The following is an 8,502-nucleotide window of genomic DNA, read 5'->3' as shown; positions in this document are numbered from 1 at the left end:
AACTTCTTTGCAGCATGTTTTGAATTACAGAGTGAAAGGGGGTTGGTGAGGGTGCTGGAGGGAAGAGTTTGAGCAGCTATGGGAAAATATGAGCACAGGATTCACCTGGGATAGTGGGTGCTGAATAGGAAGAAAAATCAGCGACCCAGGAAATGAGGAACACTGTGCATAAAGTCCAACATGTATTCTTTTCTGATAGGGGTCTGTGGGAACTCTGGGATACTTTCCATCTCAAAAACAAAAGAGTGATGCATTTTTTAAGAGATCAATTAATTTGTTAATAGTACATCTCAATTAATTTCTGACCTAGGGCAAGTCACTCTGCCCTAATACGGATGCTTCTTCTCAAACTCGGCTTTGAGAAATGGGCTTGCTTACCATGAGGAAGAGTCCATCTATTAGAAACTGAGCTTGTGGCAGTCACAGAGGTGTGCTGCTCAGATCTCCTTCAAGGAAGAACCTGCCATTCACCTGCAAGCAATGCAGCTGGCCAGGACCTCCCAGCTGCAGTGCCTTCACCATCCAACCCAAGGCCATGTTCTTCCTGGGAAGGCCCAACCACTGACTGCACATGATGCAAAAGCTAGGGCCTGACCATTTCTGCCCAACGTGCAACTCCTCCAATGGACAGTCTTTGCTCTAGGGCTCCTCACTGGATTGGACTAAGTGTTGTCAGGGCTTCCTCACAGGCTGAGGTTTCCCCTACTGAATCCGTCTTCCTTCCCTTCTTTCCTTTATGGGTGTCAGGTCAGCATCACGGTCTGAAAGAGATCCCTGCCCAATTCTGTTTCCTTCCTCTTTTATTGCTCACAGAAGTGAGGGTTAATTCTATGTATCAACTTGGTTAGGTTATGACATCCAATTGTTTGGTCAAGCATTCGCCTACTTGTTGCTGTGAGATGGGATTTGCATCTACAGTCGATCGATGGCATCTATAGACAACAAAGGAGATTGCCCTCAGCAATGTGAAAGGTCCTCATCCAGTCAGTTGAAGGTCTTCAAGTCCAGAACTGGGGTGGGAAGAAGAATTTCTGCCTCAAACTTGTCATTGGCTTTTGCCAGAACTTTCAGCCAGCCACTTCCCCTGGGGAATTACGGGCTAGGGACTTTGGCATTATCTTTATCTAAGTTTCCAGCTTGCAGCCTATCCTGTGGAGTTCAAACTTCCCATGTCGTGTAGTTGCATGAACAAATTCCTTGTAATAAATCTCTCTTTCTCTCTCTCACTCTTTCTTGTGTGTGTGTGTGTATGTGTCTGTTTCTCTGGAAAATCCTGACATCCCATCCCTCTCCAATAAACAACTCATCCCTCCTGCCCCCTTATTTTGTCTCAGGATCCGCTTTCCAGAGGACCCAACTGACACAAGCTATCAATACCTGCTTATGGCAGTAATTCAGAAAGTATAAGGAATTACTACAGACAAGAAGGTAGAGTACTTAAATTATAGAAGCTTACATTACAAAAGTGTATTATATGCACAAATGCATCCATTTAAAAATGACCTGGCATTATCATACTATTATTCATTCTGGAAAGAACATTTCTGAATTTGGTTTACATATTCCATATTCTCCTTAGGTATGCTTTTAGTGATCTCACAGACGATTGTAGCATACCCAGCCTTCTTTCTTGAATGAAGAATATGATTCTTTCATTCTTCTTCTCTGTCGATTTCTTGACCTTTAATTTTTCCTTCTTAACGTTGTATTTGCAGGCTGCTTTCTGCCATTCTCATATGGCCTCTGTAGTTATCACCTCAGGGGAAGAGAAAGTGTAAAAGTCTCATGCTTGCTTTTAAATCCTCTAACCACAAGTGGCAAGTGTCCCTTATACTCACTGCTCATTGGTCAGAACTGATCACATGACCCCAATGTAACTGGAATGCAAGGATGTCCAGGAAATGTAGGTAAGCAGTGGAATAAATGGCGGGCACTGCTATCTTTGCCAGCAAAATAGCATACTCTTGTTTTAGGACAGAGTATGTTGTAACAATGTTAATCCTCTCCAACATAATCCAAAACTGTAACATAATCCCAGACACAGAATCTAATAAAATGATTCTAAAGTCTTTCAGGAATTAAAAATGAGCAAAAATAGCCAAGAAAAGCTAGAAAATAAAGGGAATAAGGCAAGACTCTCCCCTAATGTATTAAAATGTACCATGAAGCTGCAATAGTTAAACTAACCTGATGGTGTTTGCTGAAGAATAGGTAACAGATCACTGAAACAGAATGAAAAATCTAGGAAAACATCAAACAATGTTTAGTATATGAAAATGAGGCCTGGAAAAATCAGTGCAGAAAAAGGTGCTTATATGAAAAATAGCATAGGGACAACTGAACTTCATTTGGAAGGAAAAATGGTATGTCTGTACCTCATACGATACTCTAAAATTTATTTCAGATGATTACAAATTTTAAATGAGTTAGAAGAGAATACAGGTTTGGGAAGGACAATCTAAGCACAACTAAAGTCATACAGGCCATTCAGATAAAGATACATGCATATTTTAACTTAAAAATTTAAGACTTCTCTGTGTCCCTAAAGCAATAAAGGCTATCACAAATTGTGTGTGTGTGGGGGGGGGGGGGATGACAGATGAAGAATATTACTTTAGTTGGACCTTTCAGTGTGGGCATATGTCAGTGAATAAATTAAGTACTTGGGTCATAGCTATTGAATTCCATATGTTACTTATCTGGCAAATGCAACATCTTACTGAATAGAGAAACATCCATGATTAACTGAAAAATTTTTGGCATAGCTAAATTAATCTCTTTTGATGTATAGAAGTTTATTATATGACAGATGATAAATTTATCCAAAAGAATCCAATTATCCCAAAACACCTGCAAAACAATCACTTCTCATTTTCATATCTGCATTTCTTTAACAAAACAATAAGATACAATTGTAGGAAGGATTCATTATTAACACACCATCTAGATTACCTCATTTAAAGATATTAAAAACTTATTCACAGGACCTGCTGACAATGGTGATTCTTGGTAACTTCATAACAGAAAAATGCTGCTCATGCAGCTTTCTGCACACACCAGATATCTGAAACCACACCCACATAAATACCTTGCTCACACTTCCTAGTATACTCTAATATGCAAATAGCAAACAAAAAGCAGCGTTTAATGTTATATCATAATTTTCAAATGTGGGAAAAAGTATGAAACAAAAACCATCGCATGAATATCAGCAATATCAAAGCAGAATGTTAGCTTTGTCTTTCTTTTTAACATTATTGCACAGAGATTTCTTATCACATGTTCTTCAGTTTTTATGTCTTCTCCTAAATGTGAGTAAGTGCTATGTATAGAAGGCAAATGTAGAAAATAACAGCATGATCTGTCAAAGTTAATTAAGAAAAAATGAACATAAACAAAGTTAGTGCTCTTTCTCACTGGTAATGATTTTTTAAAAAATGTTGTTTTAATGTGTTGAAGGGCCTCAAAAACCAATTCAAAGGCAATGTTGAAGGTAATGTGAATCCCTCTTTCCCATCAAGCAGAATCTAGAAATGAAGATTTGCTAAACTTTAGTGTTTTTTTAAAAAAGATGTGTTTTTTGTTTGTTTTTGATGCAGACCAGAATGTCAAGATATCAAGTGCAGTAATCAATGGGCCAATTTACAACAAAGCTGATGTCAGCTTTTCCATCTTACCATTCAGAGATCATTTATGGGCACCTGTATGTCAAAAGAGGAGGAGTTTCCCGGGACTCTGTTGAATTGTTGCCTATACACACACTGGTTGGCAGCCTTCAGTTTGATCCCCCAGATCTGAGTTTTCTAAGTCTGTGTCCTCAGACTGTGAAACTTCTTCTTCTGAGGGCTTTGGGCACCTAAAGAGATAGTTGTTGTCATCAAAGAACTTTCAGAAAGTAAATTCATAAAAGATATTCTCAGAGTGTTTATTTGTGGAGATGAGCATGTCCCAAGCCTTAGTGCTCTCCTACCTACCATTGTTCCAAGGGCTTTCTTCATCTACAGGGTCAAATTTGAGGTGTCCATGGGATTGGCTAATCTTGGTAATGTGGGGAGCTGGCTGTTTCTGGATGTCACTGGAGAAGTCAATGGAGCCAAAGAATGGATGGACCTTGAAGTCATCGACCCATTTCTCCCCAGCAGGTCTTCAGTGACACAACACAGTTTGGTGATGAGTTCTCTGGCCTCAGAGTTCATATTGGCATGCTGCAATGTGGAGTGTATTTTCCCAGTTAATCACCTTCAGTTGGGTTTCTGTGGGAGTAGATGCCAAAAAGAGGGATTGTGCCACTAGCATCTCAAAGAAAATTATTCTAACACTCCACCAGTCACACAGCTAAGTGTGTCCTTCATGAAGAAGCACTTCAGGAGTGATGTAATTTGGAGTCCCAACCAGGGAATGTGCCAGAAACCTCTGATGCTGCTTTCTCACTCTCTGCTCCAGGGTCTTCAGCTTGTCCCCACACCAACAATTGGACATGCAATCCCAGGAGTTGCTGGGCTCCATGCTGTCCTCTCTGATGTGGTTCCCTTTCTGATAGTACTTGGAATTGTGAGTCCACCTGAATCAAGTGCAGAGGCCAAAATCAGTCAGCTCGATGTGGCCATCAAGATCTATCAAAATGTTGTCTGGTTGATGTCCCAGTAGATGAAGTCCATCTTGTGGATACTCTCCATGGCCAGCATCAGCTCTGCAATGTAGAAGAGGGCCACGTGCTAGGAAAGAGCTCCATGAGGATCAGCAGGGTCATTATGTCACCCCCAGGATGTAGTCCATCATGAAGTACAAGCTGTGGGCAAGCGGCCGACGCCTTGTTAGACGTAGGAAAACCCCTCTAACTATAAGGCCTTTGGAGTTCCACCCAAAAGATGGCACCGAGGCATGCGGCAGACATGCCCAGGCATGCCCGGGCATGTCCCTCGGAAATCTGCCTTCCCTCCAGCAACTAGAGCACATGAACCAATCAGCCTCGCTAAATTAGCATAGCCAGTAAGCTGCTTGCACATTGCCTCGCAGTCTATAAAAGCTACTACACTTCCTCAATAAATCAGACCTGCGCCACCAGCCTGCGTCTCCAGAGCGGTTACTGTGTGTTGTCTTGCTCTGTTCGTCCTTACCTCTTCGGGAGTGGAGCCACTGGATGGCACTGCAACAACAGCTGTCTTTTTTTGGAAGGAATAGTAGAGTTTAATCCCCCCATTCATTGTTTGCCTTGGCCAAGCATCCCTCTTGGCCTTGACGTGGGCCCCCTGGTTCTTCTTCAGCATGACCTTCTTCCTCAGGGTCTTCATGGCATACAGAGACTGGATATCAACCTTACAGGCCAGGGTCCAATTTCCAGGCTTTTGATATTCACAAACATAGATGTCCATTTTAGCCCTCTTCAGCCTATTGCAATTGGACTCCTGAAAGATCTTCCTTACCTGTCCTGTTCAGTTTCACAGATTCCAGCTTTTGTCATTTCTTGCTCCAGGTGAAGCCTCCAGTTGACCTTTGGCTGGTAGGTATTGATGACATTTTCCACATTCTGCTCCATGAAGAACTTGAACGCCAAAGGCTAGCAGCTCTTGATGCCTGATTCTCTCTTCTTTTAGTCTCTGCTGTTCTTCCACACACTGGATTTGCTTTTTATCCTTCCCGACTTTCTCCCTTTTGGTGACCTTGTGGCTCTTGTGGTTCCTGTAGGTGGGCTAGAGGAGGCGGCCCTCGAACACCCTGCTCCATGTCCACATCTGGTGATGTCATACTACTCCAATTTACTCTGAAGCAGGTAATGGTTGGGGTAAGGCAGGGGCGGACACCTCATCTCCATGTCCAGCGGGTATGCACTGGAGCTCCCCAGGGGCAGAGGGTGCTCCTCTTTAGAGTCAGGACCTTCCACTGCTGGAGTGACTTCTGGCATCTAGGTCGGATGGGAAGGCCCCACAGCCGTCTGGGGCTCTGGTCTCATCACCCTCACATTCTTGACCTGATGCAGGATGTGAGATGAAGTGACCACAGTGATTGTGTTGGGGGAAGGCAGGGAGCACTTCGATTTGCTGAGGGCTTCTGGCCTCATGAGCTCAGCTGTTGGCTGCTGGTGGCTGTTGAAAGAGTTAGTCCTGCTGGGGATGGGACCGTCAGGCTGGACGGACACGGATTGGGGGTGGGGCGCTTCCGGTCCTGGGTTTTTAAGCGAGGCCCTGTGGGAGTGTGTGGACTGCCAGAGTTGGACAGGGGAACCGCTCACTTCATACAAGTCCAGGTTCAGGCTGTTTCAGGACTGGGTGAGGAGGCTCTGCAGGGAGCTGTCACTGGTGAATGCTTCCCCTGAGAGCCCATCCCCTGCATCTGGTGGGAGGCAGAACTGACCCGTTTGTCGTGGGGAGGCAGCACTTACAGTCCTCTTCTGTGCCTGCCTGCTGGAACCTGTGCCATGCCTTTGGCTGGCTGTCCAGGTCCTTGGCTGGGAGCTCAGCATACTCACCCTCCTCCAGCTGCAGCTTGCTCTGGAAGGAGGGGCTGTGCCTGACACAGTAGCCCGTCGGCTCCCCAAGCAGGAGCAGATGTGGTTCCATAATGGGGGCCCTGGAGCTGGAGGGCTTGGCTTCAGGGACCACAGGGTAGCCCATCACGGTGGCCTCCATGCCCACAGCACATGCTTTGGGTGATGCTGTAGGCCACTGGACAGGGTGGGAGTGCCAAGCCCAAGAGGCAGCTGTCTAGCAGGGATCAGAGCAGGGGCTGGTGCCCAGAGAACCCGTAGTCCATATATTAGTGGGAGACCTCCTCCAGCCTGGCCATGCCCTCTATGCCAAAGCTGGGTCCCTCCTAGGCTGCCCCACTCAGCAAATGATAAGAGGGGAAGGAATCGTCAGTCTCGTCAAAACATAGCCTCTGAGTCAGGCTGGCCAGCACGATGCCCTTTCCTGGGGAAGTCTGCTTGATGACTTGCAAAATCTGTTGATTTCTCTGACCTAAATAGCCCATCTTGCCTGTGCACTCCAGAGCGACCTTGATGCTCCTGCTGCATGTCGCTTGAGGGCTCAGACGGCCATACCTGCATTCGCCAGTTCCTGCAGCATCTGTCAGTTTTTCTGCAGCTGCGGAAGTGCCCGACCCATTAGCAAAAGGCAGCAGAGAATATCTGATTTCCCTCAAAGCTTTCTGATAAGGTCCAGTCTTTGAGTTAGATCTCAGCTGTTGCTGTCTGGCAGCATCCTTGCCCCACGAAATCTTGGTGTCCAGAGAAGCATCATTGTTTGGTCCCACAGGTAACCCCTGCACTGAAGACTTGGATGACTGCTTTAACCCTTCCTGCAATCAATACCTATTTCCAGACACGTCGTGGCAGGAAAAGTCTTTTGCCTCATTGTTAGTACAGTTTCCTTTGACCATCACTACAATCTTCTTAAAGTGTTTTAGTAATAATAAAAAAAAAAACTCATAAAAACTGTATACAACATATTAGTTGTAAATACTTTCAAAACAAGCTGTCTCAGAGAGCTAGAGACTGGATGATAGGATTAAAGGCACTTGGGGAGAGGAAGGTTGTGAGCTGACACCTACATGGGTGAAATCTATGATAAGCTGGAGGTAAGCATTTGTACAGGGAAAGGATAAAATGGGAGCATAAGGATACCTTTGGTGGGGTCTTGCAGGTTTGAGGGGGGCTAGGGTTGGGAAGATGGGTCAGATGTCCCAAGGAATTGAGGGGAAGGGTGGGGGGAACATTTGAACATGAGAGATTGTCAAGTATGTGGTTGAAATTATAATGTTGAGAAAACTCTTTAGATAATATAATAAGGAAAGATTACCTGTTTAAGGTGCTTAAGGAGGGGCGTGTGGCACAGGGGCAGGCTTCTAGGGAGTGTGTGGGTGCTCATTTTGTCATAGTGGGTTATATCATTGGGTGGAGACCCATACAATGAGTGTGAAAGTGTACCCAAACCATGGGGAAGCCTGATGTTCTCAAACAGAGGGAATTGTGTCTCTAGAGAGAATTGGTGGCTCCCAATGGGTTAGGGCAGTCTACTATGTCAAGCCTTCAGCATTATTTCAAGTATCTATGAATCTGGTCATTCAAGCAGGGAAGATTGAATGTCACTGTGGGCCCTAAGGGGAGGGAGAGAGAGGTATAGAATAGATGGAATCAGGGTAACTGGGGGTGGGGGGCAATAGAAGTGTTCCACCAGACTGTGCAATGATGGATATAGGACATGTTAAATTACACCAAAAATGTATAAAAGTCTATAGGTTAAAATGTAAACCATAATGTAAAACATAAAGTAACTAAAAATTTAGAAAATTGTACAGTCTAAAATATAAATGATAATGTAAACCAAAATGGAACCATGTATGGTAGATATGTTTCAATACCTCTACATCAGCTTCAGAAAATATAGCATGAACATGTAAAAAAGTCATTGCTAGGGAAGAGGGAAAAGGGTTTATATTGGATATATGGAGTCCTCTATGTTGTATATGTGAACTACTATTGTCTAAAACTTTTTCGAAGGCAAA

The 8,502-nt window shown here is 44.2% G+C and overlaps 1 pseudogene; it reads right to left on the bottom strand.

Moving 5' to 3' along the window:
- Positions 1–3,750: 3,750 nt before the first annotated feature.
- On the bottom strand, positions 3,751–7,352 carry LOC101441293 (serine/threonine-protein kinase LATS2-like; annotated as a pseudogene).
- Between the last annotated feature and the right edge of the window lie 1,150 nt (positions 7,353–8,502).

Source organism: Dasypus novemcinctus, chromosome 11 (assembly GCF_030445035.2).
Source record: "Dasypus novemcinctus isolate mDasNov1 chromosome 11, mDasNov1.1.hap2, whole genome shotgun sequence".
NCBI classification, from domain to species: domain Eukaryota; kingdom Metazoa; phylum Chordata; class Mammalia; order Cingulata; family Dasypodidae; genus Dasypus; species Dasypus novemcinctus.
The sequence above is the reverse complement of the archived record's forward strand: the minus strand, read 5'-3'. Positions and strand labels throughout refer to the sequence as shown.